Source organism: Geospiza fortis, unplaced genomic scaffold, assembly GCF_000277835.1.
Source record: "Geospiza fortis unplaced genomic scaffold, GeoFor_1.0 scaffold403, whole genome shotgun sequence".
Classification (NCBI taxonomy): domain Eukaryota; kingdom Metazoa; phylum Chordata; class Aves; order Passeriformes; family Thraupidae; genus Geospiza; species Geospiza fortis.
In genome coordinates this window covers 1,663,178-1,680,231 of record NW_005054336.1, presented here as the reverse complement: position 1 = coordinate 1,680,231, position 17,054 = coordinate 1,663,178, and the positions used below count along the sequence as shown (strand labels likewise).

The 17,054-nt window shown below is 39.4% G+C and overlaps 1 long non-coding RNA gene across 1 annotated transcript in view; it reads left to right on the top strand.

The window, feature by feature from the left end:
- Positions 1 to 17,054, top strand: part of LOC115947984 — a 487,803-nt gene that overhangs the window by 167,897 nt on the left and 302,852 nt on the right. Inside the window, exon 5 of the long non-coding RNA XR_004081838.1 lies at positions 16,703 to 16,833. This is a non-coding gene — a long non-coding RNA (uncharacterized LOC115947984). The remainder of the gene's footprint in view (positions 1 to 16,702; positions 16,834 to 17,054) is intronic.

Genomic DNA, 17,054 nt, shown 5'->3' with positions numbered 1-17,054 from the left:
GCTGGATAAAATCAGGTCTATTTTGCCAGTTTAGGATGTAACCATTACCAATTTAACAATTGGTGATGTGTTTGGACTTTAGAATTTCCACAGTATGTCTCATTTAATGTCCCAGGATGAGAGTACTTAATAATGGAACAGATTACATTTGAAATCAAAGATGAAAGAAACTAAAACATAGGAACTGCTTTCTCAGTCAATGTCTACACTCTCAGAATAGCCCTCAATGAGCTGAAGTTTCTGCTGTCTTTTCTGCCTCTTTTAGAATAAGAGGCTTTTACTTGTGTGAGTGCACATATTAGTGAGTCCAAAACTGTTCAGTAGGTCCTGTTAACACATCAGTTTTTCTGTGTATCTTCTTATGCGTGAAACTAGGGCAAAAGATCTTCATAGGGCTATCTGTAGAGCAGTGTATAAACTGCAAACTATTTCTACTCAGAGGACTTTTGGACTGGGAAAGTCCAGCAACTGCCATCAGTAAAAATTATCTGTGGATAAAAGATCGCTTTGGAACATGTTTCTGTAAGGCACTATCAACAAATGCAAAATGAGTTTCAGCAATAATGTGCTGATCTAGGCAAGAGCCTTGGGGTTTGTTTTTGTCTGTGCTGTTGGATGAGTCAGGAAGTTTGTACCATCTGTATGGTTCTGTCTGCTATTGATACGAATGGGAGTGCTACCTGCTTGCTTTTGTAATGTGCTTTGAGATCTGTGTGTGTGCTCGAAGGATCATTTTCACACAGTGACAGTAAGAAGCAACAACACCTACTCTGGAATGCACAGTTTTCCCATAGTTTATTGGAAACTTAATGTGCACATCCTTGCTGGGCTGTGAAGGAAGGTGTTTCACATAACATTATACTAGATTAACTTACAAGCCTGGTCTTTGTGCAATCACAGATACCTGTTTGCAAAACTCCTGTGTGTTAGTTTTGTTCTCTATCACACTGGTCACTGCCTGTGAACCTTATTCAGTAATGGCTTGTGCACTAGTTAATGGGGAGTTCATTTAGGAAGGGAAGTGAAACAAACCAACAAAGACTATACCTATCATTAGTTTTATCTCTCAGATGTTTCTTTCCCCATATGCATTTGGCTCACAGGCTATGATCAATGTGCAGACCATGAAAACAGAGAAAACCAGCTGAAAAAGCACGTTTCCTCTTTAAGAAAAAGGAAAAACTTTCCAATTGATTTAGTGCTTCATAAATTAGCCTAGGGACACCTTTAAATTGTGCTCTTATTATGCATACAGGATTCTACTCACCTAACAATTTTGCTATTCAATTAAAAAAAAATGTTTTGAATAGCAACCAAACATGCCATAAAAATATACTATCCACATTCTGCAAAGAGTGAAAATGTAAATGAATGGATAGAAAATGTCCCCAGTATGATTTCTTTCTTGTTGACTTTCCAATTTAATTTTTCATTGGAAAAAAAAGATGTACTGGGAAATAGAATGCATGATCTACAAGTAGGAGTTTAGGAAGTCATTATATACCCATTAGTTATGTGCATTTATTAAATCTGTCTGGTAAAATTAAGGGAGCTAAAATTTTATGTATGTATTTCTATCTGGTGTACCTTGTATATCTTGTATGCTAGTCAGCATGTAAGATACGCAAATTAACTGATTGTATCAAAGAGCAGAAGCCTGGAATGGGGAAGGATATACCCACTGCAGAAACTCTCCTGAGATCCTATAGCTGTGCTCCCTGGGTGAATTTGGGATATTATCCATTTTCATCTAATGATCAAAGTATTTTATGACTATCTTTGAAAAACTATAGGAAGTCTAAACAACCATTTCCTCAGTATTTTTGTTGAAGCTCTAGGAAATCCTTGAGGCTGCCCTGGGAAGGAGCACTGTATCTGTCAGTAGTTTCAGTGGTTGGCCAGTACACAGTCCTAAGGGCCTTTACTCTGGCTATAAGGCCAGATATTCATCCCCAAGGCACACGATGGTGAGAATATTTATTTACTTAGATACTATCTTAATCAAAGCAAAGCCACAAGAGCTCCTTAGACTGCATATCTTGGCCCTGAGTGTATCCAGTAAGAGCCCTAGGGTTTTTAGTAAGTATCTAAAACCGTCTTACATTAACCAGTTCTCCCAGTTTAGACTTACAAATATTCATGGCAGATGTCAGGATTTGCATCTTAAATTTTTACTGGTCAAAAAAGTAATAGAAATAGATGGAAGGAATAGTATATTTTTATTTTATTCCTTTCCCATAGGAAAGGGAATTGGAGACTTCTGCCAGTAATTCTTTTTGCCTTCAGTGTGTCTGCTTTTTAATACTGTAGCATCCAAATGAGGGCAAGGAAATGGAAAGCAATGGACAAGTAAGCGTTTGCTTGTCACACTCCACTTTGTTCACTCTGACATGGTGAAATATACGTTCATGAAGGCTAGAACTAAATTTCTTTTAAAAGAACGCTCCAAAGATCCTATGTATGGATGCCTCAGTCTTGTCTTGGTCATCTGTCTAAAGATTTGGTGTTCTGAGCATAGATGTGAACATCTCAGTTTGGAAAGAAAGAGTCAGTGAGGTTCCATGGAATGCAGCACAGCTTCTGTCACACACTGCCACTTCCAGACCCCTGTCCCTGTGGGCTAGAAAGAATCAAATGAAAGTGGCCATGATAATGAAGCTGATGTCATAACAGCACAGAGCTATTGCCAAAGCTGGGAACAGACTCCAAATGTCTCACGTATACCAGTGGGAATAAAATGATTGTATGCTTTCTTGTGTGTGTTATCAGCAGCAATAAGGATCTGGTTCAAAACCTAAAAGATCCCTCTGGAAATCAGCAAACCCATCAATCTGAGCCTCCTCTAAGTAAAGAGGGGAAAGAACACAGCATTATTTAAAAGAACGTTTGAAAGAAAGTTTTACTTCTGGCAGATACTGCCTTAGTTTGTGTGAATAGTAGGTTGAAAAACTACACCATACTCCTGGAAGTGCATTCTTTGGACTTTTGCACATTTATTTAAGCTGCCTCTGTAGAAGAAGAAGATGGCAAATGATCAGCAAATTATTGTGGATACCCTATTTCCTTCCTTCCTTCCTTTTATGTATTTTTTCTGCAGTTTATCTATGATTGATTAAAACAGGAAGTTTACAAGTGACGTTTCAACTCTGGTTTGTAGGTTTTATGGCATCTAAAGGAAAGTGCTCCCTATCTTCTTCGTTCCTTAAGTTTCCATGCATCTCTGGGGGGCCACTGCCTTTGGTTGGGATGGCCACTGCAGGTATGCAGCTGATAACTTTGCTCTTGTTATGCAGAGTGTGTCTTGTTGTTGTTGCTGCTCCTTACATGCCTCCCTCCTGATGCTTCTGCTTTGCTCTTATGTCTTGTGGCCCCAGTAAATGGCAGCTGTGTGGCATGATCAGAATGATGCAGGGGAAACTTGGTGTGCAATAATGAATAATTGGGTCTTAGGGGTTGTTCTGGCTGTCAGCCTGAACACATCCCTCGTCTTTCTTTGTCCCAAAGAATGTTTAAGCAATTTCAAGAAAATAGAACAGCCTCAATGAGCACTGCTGAGAGAGACTTGCCACTGATAATCTTATGTGGGTCCTGGGAGGAGGGAGACCTGAGTTCAGTCATTGCTGCAAATCACACAGGGGAATCGACAGCGTGTGCTAAGTATTACAGCAATGTCTTCATTCACTAGGCTGAGTGGCAGCAACACAGAGGCTCCAGCTTGCTGTGTGGGCTGGGCAGTGCTGTACAGGCTGCTATCTGATGAACTCCTTTGAGCTGATGGACAGGTGTCTATTTTTTGAAGGCTGTCAGGTCCAGCTGTGGATCAGTCACCGAACTGCTTCACATGTTTAAGCAGTTTTCAGCCTTGTTACCAGTAGAAATTTGGGGACTTTTGTGAAGCTATTGCAACAGAACAGTGATTTTCAAAAATCCCAGTGGTGCTTAGAGAATGTATTTAAACATCTGAATAATTTTTATGCTCAGACTGTGATTCTAGTAAGGAAGTAAGAGCTTCCTGGTTTTACCTGATGTCTACCTGGCAGCCTGAAAACACTGCAATGCTCCTCAAGATATCTCATCACTACGAGATGCAGAATTGAAAGGAATACAATTTTCCTGCTTCTACCTCTTTTTGTAAGGTCTAAGCTGGCTGTGAGACACAGACCAAAGGATTTCTCTGAATTAATTCCTCCTTCAGGTCCTATAGCTGTGACAAAGCTAGAAGGATTTTAGGGTGGCATGCAAGCCATTCTCCTTTGCTCTGAATGATCAGCACTGTGATGCTCAGTTACCAGAGGGACAGAGAACAGGATTCCAATAATGTAAATTCTCTCTGAAAATGAAGGACTCTGATGAAGGTACATCAGCTGTATGCATTAGATTTGCAGTGATATTTTTAGGATGTGGAATGAAATTTTTAAAACCATTTGGGAGCTTTTTCCAAAGATAATTGTATATTTAGCAAACAAGGAATAAGAAAATCTTCTGTAATTGTATAGACACCTGACTTATTGCTGGCACCCATTTTCCCTGGGGTAAGAGGTATCAGGAAATTCCGAATGCTGGTTGGAGTCCTACATAAAATACTTCATATCTAGTGACATGACCTCCTGAAGCAGCAGTCTGAGCTGCAAAGTGCTTTGTCGATCTTATTTTTTTCTGCCAGGGTATCAGAATTGCCTTTTCTAAAATTCAGTAGAAGGTAGGTAATGAAAAAAAAAAAAAGAAAAGAAGGGGAAAGGTATGAATTTCTGCAGTTTTAAGAATAAGCTCCAGTTGGCAGCAGTGAATTTTACCTTTTTTGCATGTGTAGAAAGCAATTTGATATTTTGATTGTACAAAAACAAGGGAGATTCTCTAGACAGGGATCATATGAGGTAAGTACATACGGTGTGAACCCTGTGGTTGGAGCCTCAGGGGTGCGAGAGTAGCATTCAGACACTTGGAAGAGACCAGAGTTTTTCAGTAGAGGATTTGATGTTATTCAGTCACTGACTAACACATAATGACTCCCAAGGCACAATGAGTATTAGCTCTGTTTGCTGCAGTTCATTGGACTAGCTCTGAGAGAACTTTTTGTGTGATGGTTTGAAAGTAGACATGACTAAACTAAAAAATAACTTCTTTCTTTCCATTTGGTGCAAGTATAGCCCTAAATTCCTTCTCCTGTAATACAACCAATCAAAATAATGGTGCTGAATATTGAACAAGTCTACCCCCAGAACCATATGTAAGTAATTTGCATCCCAAATACCTGACTAAGTCTTTGCAGGTAATTGGTAGTTGGGTAATCTGCCTATTCATTTCTTCATTTCTAGCTATCTCTAGTTAATAATCAATAGTATTTTTTTCTAATGAAGAAATGGAATTGACATCCTGGCCTTTGTGCAGTGTTAAAATACCATTGATCGTTATCATTATCATATGTCCTTGATACACTGAGTAAGGGCAGGAGTATCAGTCTTGCAGTACAGGGACACTTAATAAACTGGGATAAATAATTGTGATTGGTCAAAGAGGTAGTCACGGTTTTCTGGGCAAAGATGTGTGGGAGAGAATTAATAAAATGCTGTGTATTAGTTCTATCTCCAAATCTAAATGGAAGGCAGTCTCTCCAAAGATATATGAAAGATGCATGAAGACACATGAAAGCTCTCTATATCATAGAGTCAAGCTGCAGACGGGGTTATGTTTCTTCTCATTGTATTGAACATCTCCAAAGTAAAGATCTTTCTTACTCTGTAGTTGGATACTCCCACTGGTCATTTCTCCTTTCTGTGAGGCAGGTGAACCCTAACCAGTTTTAGTGAGGGAGGAAGTCTGTGGCTAGCACATCAAATATAGTAACTCAGTTGGGGTTTTTTTCCAATTTTACTCTTTTTTGTTACTTTCCTCCCACTATCAGTAGAGCTTCAAAACTTTTATGTATTGCAGGAGCCCTCCTTTTCCTGAGAAAAATAAAAATATTATTTGTGTCCTCTTAGACTCTTTAAGTAGAATTTGAGAACCATTTTTCATCAATGACATTCTACAGGCCAAACCATGGTCTATATTTGGATCTCTTGACTAAGGTACAATGTCTAATTTAAAAAAATAATGGTACTGTGGATCTTATTTTACTATTCTTCCATAATAATAAGATTTTTTTTCTTGCTTCCAGAATTTATATTCTACTATTAAATAAGGAAAATCTTTTGTACAGTAGGTATAAAATTACATCCCTGTCAAACCATTATTTAAAAAGAAAAAGAATCAAGGGTCCCATGCTAAGAATAAAAATCAGAAATGAATTACATTTAAAATGTCTACTGCAAGATGATGGTACCTGCTGGCAAGTCTTCCATACCAACCTACAGAAATTTTGAGTTTGTTTGGTGTCGCAGGCTTGGTTATTGTTGACCTTTCTGTGTTTAGAATGTCAGTTTCAAAAGCAAGGTTTGTGGAAATGGCATTATAATGAGGGCTTCTGAATTTGGTTGGAAGAGGTTATGGGAAATCATGTCTTTGCTCTGGAAAAGCAACACAGTCTCCACATACCATTTGTCTGTATCTATAAATACACTCATGTTCATGGAGGGATTTATATGGTTTTTTGTGTGATTGTAGAGACATGTTTATAATGATCCCCAGCTGCATTATATCAGCACAGGTTGTGACCCCAAGGGAAAGCAGAGTGTGGGTCCAGCATTGCCCCTGGACTGCATGGTGCACTGGGGTGAGGGGCAGCCCATGGCAGCCTGGCCCAAGAGATGCTGCTTTTTGAGATCCCTATAACACAGTATAACATTTTAAATTTATGTTCAGTCATTGCTATGTGTACATAAAATACAGCTTGCTCTTTAAAAATACAGAAATGTTTTTCATTAAGCATGCACCAGAGCATTTTGTGTGTGACCTGAGTTCGCCTTATGATAGCCTGCATACGTGCCTGGATATATGTATCTCCACATGCATGTGGTGCTCCCTTGGAGAAAAGAGCTTCAGTAGCTGTCTGGTGTGGTCCTTTGTTTGTCATAAGAGGGACATATTCCTAAATAATTGTCACTGGATTATTTTAAGACTCCCAAATATTCCATTTGTAGCTTAAATATTTTATAAAAGTTTGTACACGTGGAAAGTATTTCAAGTGTAAGACACTGGAGTCTTTCCTTCAGAAAACATTTTGGTTTTCAGAAGTGAATAAATAACAAGACTCTTAGCACTTTGTTCTGAGTCCTTTCAGTGCTATTTGTAAGTGGAGTGAGAGCAGCTATTATTATCCTTATAAATATTTGGCAGTGCATGGCCTTGATACGCAATCGTGTCTGTTCAAAGAATGTCTAGCGAACAAAGGAACTGGTCTCAGGGCATGAATGTTATCCTGAAGCAACTAAAGGATACAAGCCTTGTCACTTCTTGTCTCATTTTCATTAAGAAAATCATGTGGTTTAGCTTTAGGGGGGTGGTGATGAATCAACCATGTGACTAAAGGCAGGTGGCCATCTTAGGGCTCTTATCCTTAGCAAAAATGAGAAATAAAAGAAGGGGATGCAGAGTGGGGGAGGAGTTCAGCTCTATAAAATGTTCAGTCACTGGGCTGCCATGAAGTAAATATTTTTACAAATATTTTATTTACTACAAGGGAAGGTTTTCCCAGAGAGGCAGATAAATGTGCTTGCTATGGGAGCTTTATGGCCACTACAGGCCCAACTGTCATTCCTTCGGTACTTCCTGTCAGTCCGACTAAACTCTGTCATCCTTCAACCCAGTTTAAATTAACAGGTAATTTGTAAATGTCACTTCAGGTTAGGCCGCTCATTTTGTTTCTACTCTACCAATGCAAAGTCTAGGACTAATTTTTCTTGTCTTCTTTTAATAGGATTTTCATTTATAAATAGAATTATGTTCTGAAAATAAATTACAGTAAGTGATGCACAGAACTGGTAGCAGCAGCACTTTCATAGAATTTCAAGCACCTACATCAGAAGAGATTAATAAAAACACTTCAAAGGCTAAATTCTATTTAAGCAGAAGACAGCTTTTGGTTAATATTTAATCTGAGTAACTGAGATCTTGGTTGAAAATATGATTTTTTAATATCTAAATTAATTTGCAAAACAAAACCATTAATTTTGCCTGAGAGCTTTCATAATGCAAAAGTTTCAGTAATTTATTTGAAAAAAAGGTAATTCTTTAGTAAAAGTCCCTATTTTAATATGGAATTTATTTCTAATGCAATGTATTATATTTGATCAGCAATACTGCTTTAAGTCTATACTTTTTAAATGATTGCTAATGTGCTGTATTGAATAAGAAAAAGTATCAGACTTTTCATGAGAGTTTTTAGTTTGTAAAGGAGATTGCTTTTAGATTCAGTATAAACATATAGATCTCACCTTTTTCTTAAAGGTAATACTCAACTGAAAGAAGTACAATCTTGCTATAATATAAGCATACATGATAAGAGCCAGCGTGATATTTTCCACTGAACGGCTTTTGAAGAGTTGTAGTTACAGCACATGCTTTTCTTGTTCACCTCCTGGCAATGTCATACCCAAGTGAGCCAGGGGAGCTGTTTGCAGGGTGAGAATCCTGTGCCTTCCTTCTGCTTTCTGGTTGTAGAAGGCATTTCCTTTTCCTCCCACTCCTCAAGGAAACCTTGCATCTTTCCAGCACAAAGAGAGACTCAGTTATGTGTCTAAGGGAATCTCAACACCTTCTGTTCCTTGTAAAAGTTGTCTAGGCTTGGCAGAGGCTTGACTGCCCCTCATAGCAAAAGGCATTTTTATTCCCTCTCTTGGCTTCAATAGTAGCCAAACTTAGCTGTGGGGAATGAAGCCCAAATCCAGTTTCTTTCTTTCTCTAACCTCTCCTGTGTTCATTTTATGCTCTTCTGTTTTGATCCCATTCATGTCTATTCTGCACTCTCAGCCCTGTTACTGTATTTTTCCTCTCACTGTTTACATCAAAACATTTATCTGAATTTTTTGTGACTCTCTTCTTTCTTGGTGATGACCCTGCTGATTTCTTCTAGCAAGTCCCTTTTGATAGCCTGTCAGCACCTGAAGTGTTCTGCAGTAGTTGCACAGATGTTTTGTAAGAGTTACAAAATAGCTGAGGTATCTGGAAGACAAAGGTATTCGCTGTGCATAGTGAAGGAGGAGCAAGGATTCTTTTCAGTAACATAGTGCACAGAAATTCGAGAACCACAGGAGAATCTTTGGCACTGAGCCACCACTGATGAGCGATTACATTGGCTGCTGCTGTGGTAATTAACATATAAGGGATATCAACATGGGAGATTGCAATATAATGTGACACAAGTAAACTAACACTTCCTAAAGTGTTGGATCCTTTAAGTTGGCTGCAGTGCAACTGTACTTTAAGCCTCCATGCAGACACCATATGTATTATTTAAAATCTCATGTCTGGCTCCTGGGTAAGGATCCAGGAAGGATCTCATCCTGTATCCTGCAAGTCCATCATAAATCTATTTAGACTTTCTTGTAAAGGTTACTTCAGGTGTTTTTAAAATTAATTTTTAGTGACATTAGCAGTATTACAGTCCAGTATCAGATCCTGAAAAAGCATTTTTCATTGTGTAATACTACTGACCTATTATAATAACTTTTCTATGTAAATATTAATTGTTTAATCATTAAAGGTCTTACTTTATTCTGAATTCTAAATTAGCATCCATGCAAGAAGATCTAGGACTTGAAAAGAGAGCTATGATGTATTAAATGCTAACTGAAGTTCCTCCACCCTGATTCCTGATAATTAGTAGGAATGCATGTCTCGTTGGAATGTCACTCTTTTTTCTTGTGCTTTAGTGGATTTTAGCTGTAAAAGCAGCATCAGTCCAATTTTCCACATAAGTTACCTTAACATGTTTTCACATACTGATCAGTTCAGACTTGTTACATTTCCCCACTGTGTAACATCCAAAACATTTTGTGGTGAAGCAGAAGTAAGCTTGGATCTTCTCTGTGTGACTAAAGTGAATCAATACAAAGGAGAATGATGAAACTTAGGAAACTGACCTTTATGTGAACCAACTGCTGGTGTTCATGAAATTTGAACTAAGGCTGAGTTTTAGGAAGACTGTGAAAGAGCTAATATTCTGAAATGCTGACAAAAAGGAATCCACTGTGAAATGAATGCCTGTCTCCTGTCTGACTATCAAAATTAAAGCAGAGAAGTAGAAATTTATTGCCACCTGTCCCAGAGACAAATATGCGAGATAGCTGTGCACTGCTTTCTCCAGGATGACATCTGGAGGAGTGTGGTGGGTTGACCTTGGCTAGAAGCCAAGTGCCCTCCAAGCCACTCTATCATTCCCCTCCTCAGTAGGACAGAGTGGAGGAAAATAAGAAAGGAGAAAATAAGACAGAAAAAAACCCTCCCATGTCAAGATAAAGGCAGTTTAATAAAGCAAAAGTAAGGCCATGTGCAGAAGCAGAGGAAAACAAAAGATTTATCCTCTACTTTCTGTCAGCAGGTGATGTCCAGACACTTCCCAGGAAGCAGGGCTTCAGTACACACAGTGTTTGCTCCGGAAGAGAAATATCATCAGAACGGGTGCCCCCCCAGTTTTTCTCTCTTAGCTTTCATTGCTTTTATTGCTGAGCAGACTTCATATGATATGGAATATCCCTTTGGTCACTCTGGGTCAGCTGTCCTGCCCAGACTGACCAAAGATGTCTGCTGCCAGGATCTTGCCTGCCTCCTGCCTGCTGCTGAGGTGGGAATGTTGGAGAGACAGCTGTGGTACTGTGCCAGCACAGCTCAGCAGCAGGCAAAACACTGCTGTGTTACCTTTCTAGCTACCTGTGCAAAGCTCAGTGCTGGGAGGGCTGCTGTGGAGAAAATTGTCTCTTTCTCAGGCAGGCCTAATGCAAGGAGCACTTACTGGCTATCCAAGTTATTGCAAAAAGAATTGCTCTGTCAGTTGCCCTAATTCCACTTAAATACATGGAGATTCTCTCAGTTATTAACTGAGCGAAAATTTGGGTGATTCTTTGAGGTGTTTGTGTGCAGTGTGCATCAAAAATACACAGAAGTAAGATGAACATTTCTCTTTCAATCAGAATATTTTTTCCTATTTTTGTCTCACTTTTACTTAACTTGAGAAGGTCAAATCTGCACGTACTTAACATTCATTGTAGGGAGAAACCTTTATGGAGGTCTGTCTGTGAGGGCATTCCAACAGCCCTTGGATTTAGTTGGCAGTATTTCTAATTGTGCACAAATATTGAATCTTTGTTAGTGGCAATCCTCCATTTTAAAAGAGAGGAGATTAAGCAAAAATTTCAAACATCATCCTTGTAATCTAAGTAATTTAATGTATTACATTTTTTTCTGTCTGAATTTTTCTTTCTGTGATAAATTTTCTAGATTGATATGTCTCTAAATGCAGATTTGACTGTTCCCAACAATCACATCATGCAACCTTAGCAGCTGTTTTTCACATGTAGTTCCCTTTTGCAAATTCAGATCTCAGTTTATGAGTTGTAATTTGTTGACTGGCCCCTAAAAGCTAGAGTTGAAAGTGGTGTTTTTACCTAGAAAATAATAAGACATCCACTACTGCAGCATCAATCTAGCAGTATCTTGGGATATATAGAGAGGACATCACATACTAATGTCTATGCAAATCAAAGGTTGCAATATCTGAATTTGGGATTTTTTAAGCACAGCATAGAACAATGTGTTGTAGTAACTATTTTCTATATAAATAAACGTTCTATATGATACATCAGTCTTTTAAATATAAATTACTTTAAATTTAATCTCATGCTTCAGAGTACGTACCCAGTTTTCCAACACTGATTTTTGGCATGTTAGTTCCTGGGATCCAAAGAGAATCCTCCTGGGCTGTTTTAAATCATGCTTGAAGGAAGCAGTTATTCCACGCTAAGTAAAACATAGGCTGAGATTCTCTCAAGTTTGCTCTCTAGTCTCAGGGAGATTTGAGGCGTTATGTTTAGCAAATAGAGAACAGTTGAGACAGATGAGGGCAATCTTCCTCAAAGCTGCTGCGTTAGACTGAGACAAGACTGCATCCATGTACAAATGAAAAGTTTATCTTTGCAAGCAGCAATGCTATAGTTTGACTATTTTTCAATTAAAAGTTGGATTCCATAGTGCACTGAATCTGTCACAGTGAAAAATGTAGGCTGATTGTTAATAATACTGCTCTATAATTATTGCTATTATACAGTCCAGATACTTCATGAGGGCATGATCCCCTGATTCTATTTGGTTTTGTACAGACCGCAGAAGAAGCAATTCCTGAGCTGTAAGGTTGGTAAGCTAAGTATAAGACTCATGCAAGTAGATGCAAGAAGCTTTTCTGTTGTGACTCCTGATGTTGCTGAAACTAATCTGTCACAGTGAGAGCTGCCCCCTTTTAGCCTTAACATTGCACACTCATTCTCGTGTTTTGACATGTCAGGTGTTGAATGACTAAGAGTGAGCTTTTTTGTTAAAGAAGGTGGTTTTCAATATTAAAAAAAACCTTTTAAAATATTTTCTTAAATTTATAGATGGTTTAATAAAATTTTTCAACACATGATTATTAAAATATATTGCTTTCTTTAAAACAGAAAAATTCAAAAAACCTCAACAAAATACTTTTAATGTAATTTTAGAGTAAAGTAATTACTTGGAGGTGCCTGTGGTATGAAATTCAGAACCTTTTTTCCCAGGGATATATAATTATGGATTGAAGGGAACAAGAAATTGATGTAGACAGGTGTTCTCCCACAGTATCATCCCTCTTAGTGGACTGATGACAAGTGAATACTTGTAGTGGGAGACAAAATTCAAGTTTCAGTGTTTCTTTTGTGGCCAGATGGCTCATAAGGGTGTAAAACATATATCTTTGTCTGGCCATCCATCTATTTGCCAGAAACACACATTTGGCACTCTTAGCCACAAGCTAGATAGGAAGGACCCATTAGAAGATCCCTTTTAGATGCTAGTTGAAATATTTAGATTGAAGAATTCCATTTCATATTAGAATTCTGCTGAAATTTTTCTGCTGTTTAAGAGAATAAAATGAGGGAAAGACAGTGCTTTGTCTGTATTCACTATTTTAAGTTACTGTGTTACTGAGAATCAATGGAGCTCCCATGCAAGAGCAGGGACTTGCCATTTGGCAGCAGTGATAAGCACGTCAGGGCACGGCTTTCACTATTGTCAGGAAGGAAGTGTGAAAGTTTGGCTAACTAATCAGCTGCTATTAAAAATTCAGTCAGTTTTTGCTTATTTACTCCAGGGAGAGTTGTTAGAGTTCAGCAGCTAAACTTGTCAATTTTTCAGATTTTTGAATTTTTTTCTCTGGCAAGATTGCATCACTGAGTGTGGGGGTTGCACCTCTAGAGTGCACCAATCAGAGAAAGTCTGCTGCCAAGTTTTGTGAACAACCATTCAAACAACCTCCCAGAGTGTTCCCTCGCTAATGTTCTGAGAATGTTTAAGTCATGTTTAATGTTTAAGACCAAAGTAGGTAACCAGGGGATGTCTAGACAGTAGAAAGGAAGGACTGCATTGTGCAGCCATAGGACTGGGATGCAATTCTGTTGAATCCTCTTCCCTGATCTCACCCAGATGCACTGGAAGCCTCCAGCAGAGCAGATGGGATTAGACTGCAGTTCAACTAGGTGCCTACTTTAGCTCTTCACTGATTACTGTTCTGTGTATGGTCTTAAATAATCAGTAAGAAAGGAATAAAGCAAGGAATAAACAGAGGTTTGGTTCCAGCAGAAGCCTAGAAGATAAGGATACCGATGTGTCTGTCTCAAACATTGATAGACCGTAGAGCCAGCCAAGAACTGTTGTTAATAACAAACTTCAAGAAAGAACAATATGTGGCTGGAGAAGGGGCCACGTGGAGGTAGGGCAGCACATTTCTGGAACAAACATCCTTGTTATGGCTCCTACAGATAAGCACAGGTACAGGTACAACTCAAGTGCAGGAATGAGACAGAGAATTGGGAAAGGGGGGCAGGCCAAGAATTTCAGAAAGGTCTGAAAGAATGAACTGTGCATGATGACTTCTTTGCACAGAGCAAGAAACTTAGCTCCAGGGTGGGGAAAACCTGTCTATAAAAGGTACCTCCAAGAAGCCTAGGTGATGCCTCCAGGAGCCTGGACAAGCCACTGGCTGGATCAATGATGGAGCCACCAGGACTGCTGAATCCTTCCTGCCTGCCTTCCTGCCTGCCTGCCTTCCTGCCTGCCTTCCTGCCTGCCTTCTTCCTGCCTGCCTGCCTGCCTGCCTTCTTCCTGCCTTCCTGCCTGCCTCCTCCCCAGAGCTGCTGAAGCAGAGCAGACTTTTCCTCTAGTGATGCTGCCAGCACCGTAATATGCTGGCACACGAAGGCACTTAAACACCAAAACTTAGAGTGAAAATTAACCTTCCAGTTATCTCAGTGACCTTGTTCTGGATCCTGAGACCTCACTTGATTTCAACATGAAGAGAGTAGGAAATGTAATTTGGTAAATTGTATATGGGAACCTGGAGAAAATGGTAGGAAAAAGCTGGAATGATGAGGCTGGGGTGAAGAACAGTAAATACAAGGAAGATTCCCATGAGACAAGGATAGAAAATGCAAATCAGTAAAGAAGACTGGTGATTGATAGTTGTCCTGGAGAACTGGATCCTAATGTTATGTCTGTTCTGATGGAGAAATCTTTTATAAAAAAATCAGATTAACTGAGGTCTATAGTAAAAGTGAAACCCCCATATTTATACTTGGCTGGAGAAGCCCAGAGGCAGAGAAGGACAGGGGAAGAGCGAAAGGGAGACAGCTCTGCTGTGGGCTGTTTCCAGCTGGGTTTTGCACATGGTAGGTTTTTTTGTGTTTGAATGTCATTTCTGCTAACAGGGACCTGTGTCCTCAAAGAACAACAGATCCTAGAAAGGGGAGGACCATTCATGAGCCTGTGCAGAGAAGCCTAGGCCTCCTCCTTGTCTGTGTGGGCAGGGAGGGAAGGGGAGAAAATGGTGGCTGTCTTCTACAGCAATAGCTCCCAGCCCTGGAGTGCTCATGTGGAGAGGGTCTCCAGGAAGATGTGTTAGTTGCCAGTACCCTGAGCAGTGTTCCCAGAGATGGAATGCTGGAGCAAGATGAGCTGTCAGTGAGGTGAGGCTCAGCATGGGCCATGGCTGGGTGCCCCTGGCCTGCTCAGCCTTGGCCAGCAGGAACAGCTCCTTTCAAAGCAGGAGCTGGAGGGAAAGCAGCCTGCTGGCCCCACCACTGCTCCTGGAGGAAAAGTCTGGAGCTATAGTTTTGTAAATTAGTCATTCCCTGTTTAGATACATGGGCATAGTTTGCTGTTGTATCTAATGAAAATATGGGTTGTTAAACTGCTCTTTTGCAAGTTGGAGAATTAGGTTTCTTGTTTTAGCCCCAGAAAACTTAGTGTAATTACCTCTCAGTTCATTTTGACAGCTTGAGTTTTTGTTGTAATCCCCATGAATTTAAACCCAACCCTCACTGCTGCCAATGGCAACAGGATTACACTTGTGTCAGCTGACCCAGAAGAAGTGTGTTTTCATTACCCCACAGAGGTATGCTCTGATTTAGTGAAGTACTTCATAACCACAATAGGTCAATAGGAAGTACACTTGAACAAATACAGTGTTGCATGTTGCTGAATAGTAAGGAGAAACAGCGTTAGGCATCTCAGAAGAACCCAGGATGAACAGGTATTTTTAACCTTATTAGCTCTGTGCCTCAGCTTCCCACTTGTAAAATGGCTTACAATTAAATGAACCAAAGGGTTGTTCTGAAAATAAATTCATTAATGTTTGAGAATTATTCAGATACTATGCCATGGAGTGCAATAGACTATCCCACAAGTAAATGAAAATTCTCTGTTCTGTAAAATACATTTTGAAGCTAGTATGAACTGAGGCAGATGGAGGACCACCCTCTGAACAGTGAGAATAACAAAAATACTGAATAACTGCCCTGTTCCTTTGTTGAGCACCATCACCTTGGTTGTGGACTGAAGTGATTATTTCCTGGGGGAAAAATTAGTAATGTATAATTTAAATCCATATTGCAAATCCTGAATTTAAGGTAATGAATTAAGATTATATGAGTGTTAAGTCCTGCCTCAGTTGCTGCCACGAGCCACCTGTTTTCCCACATTCATTAACTTTGCTTGTGTTTGCAACAGCACTGCTCCTTTAAGCTAGTGTTTTTTAATCTAATAAGTTTATCTATCTATCTATCTATCTCTCTATCTATTTCTCTATCTATCTATCTATTCTTCAAAGTCAAGTTACCAATTGAATTAATTCCATGAGGAGTCCTTACAGCATGTCTGGATATTGAAATAACTTTAAAAAATCTGAAGCAGGCTATGACAAAATCGAGATAAGAATTAAAAGTAAAATCAGTTAAATTTGGTAGTTGGAGGTAATTTTCTGTATCACACCTGGGAATTCAGAGGTGGAACAGCCATTACTGCTAGTGGTAGTGTCTGGCCTAAACCTCTACATTGCACTGTGTATCTTTACAAATCTAAATATATAAAGTGCACTAAAAGACTCCTCAAAATCTTCTGGTACAAAAATTACTTTTTGGACTATGCTGTTGTGGAAAGCCTGGGCTCTATTAGCTATGCATCCCTCAGGAAGGTATAAACAAGATAAAATGGTTGTCATTTTCTTTTCTAACTGCTCTTAGTTTACATGTTCTCTTTGCAGCAATAAATGCTTCTACAGACACAAGCTTTGAGGCCACAAGGTTGAATCCAAGAGTCATCCTCCATCCCTGGACCAGAGACATCCCCATGAACCTTCATCCTTTGCCTGGTACCAGCTGTGGGGTGGGATGGGTAAGAGCTGCACAGAAGGTGTTTCCTAACCAAAACTTGCATTCTCTCCAGGATAAATGGGGAGGGAAGGTGACTGCCACATCATGGCCACTTTTATGCCAACAAAGAGTATTCTGTTTAAGTGGCTTCCCTTGGGGTCTCGACCTGAAAAACCTACTCTTAAAGACAAACAGATTAATAAAGCAAGGGCATCAGCTGTTAGTAGGCAAATTATCTATCCA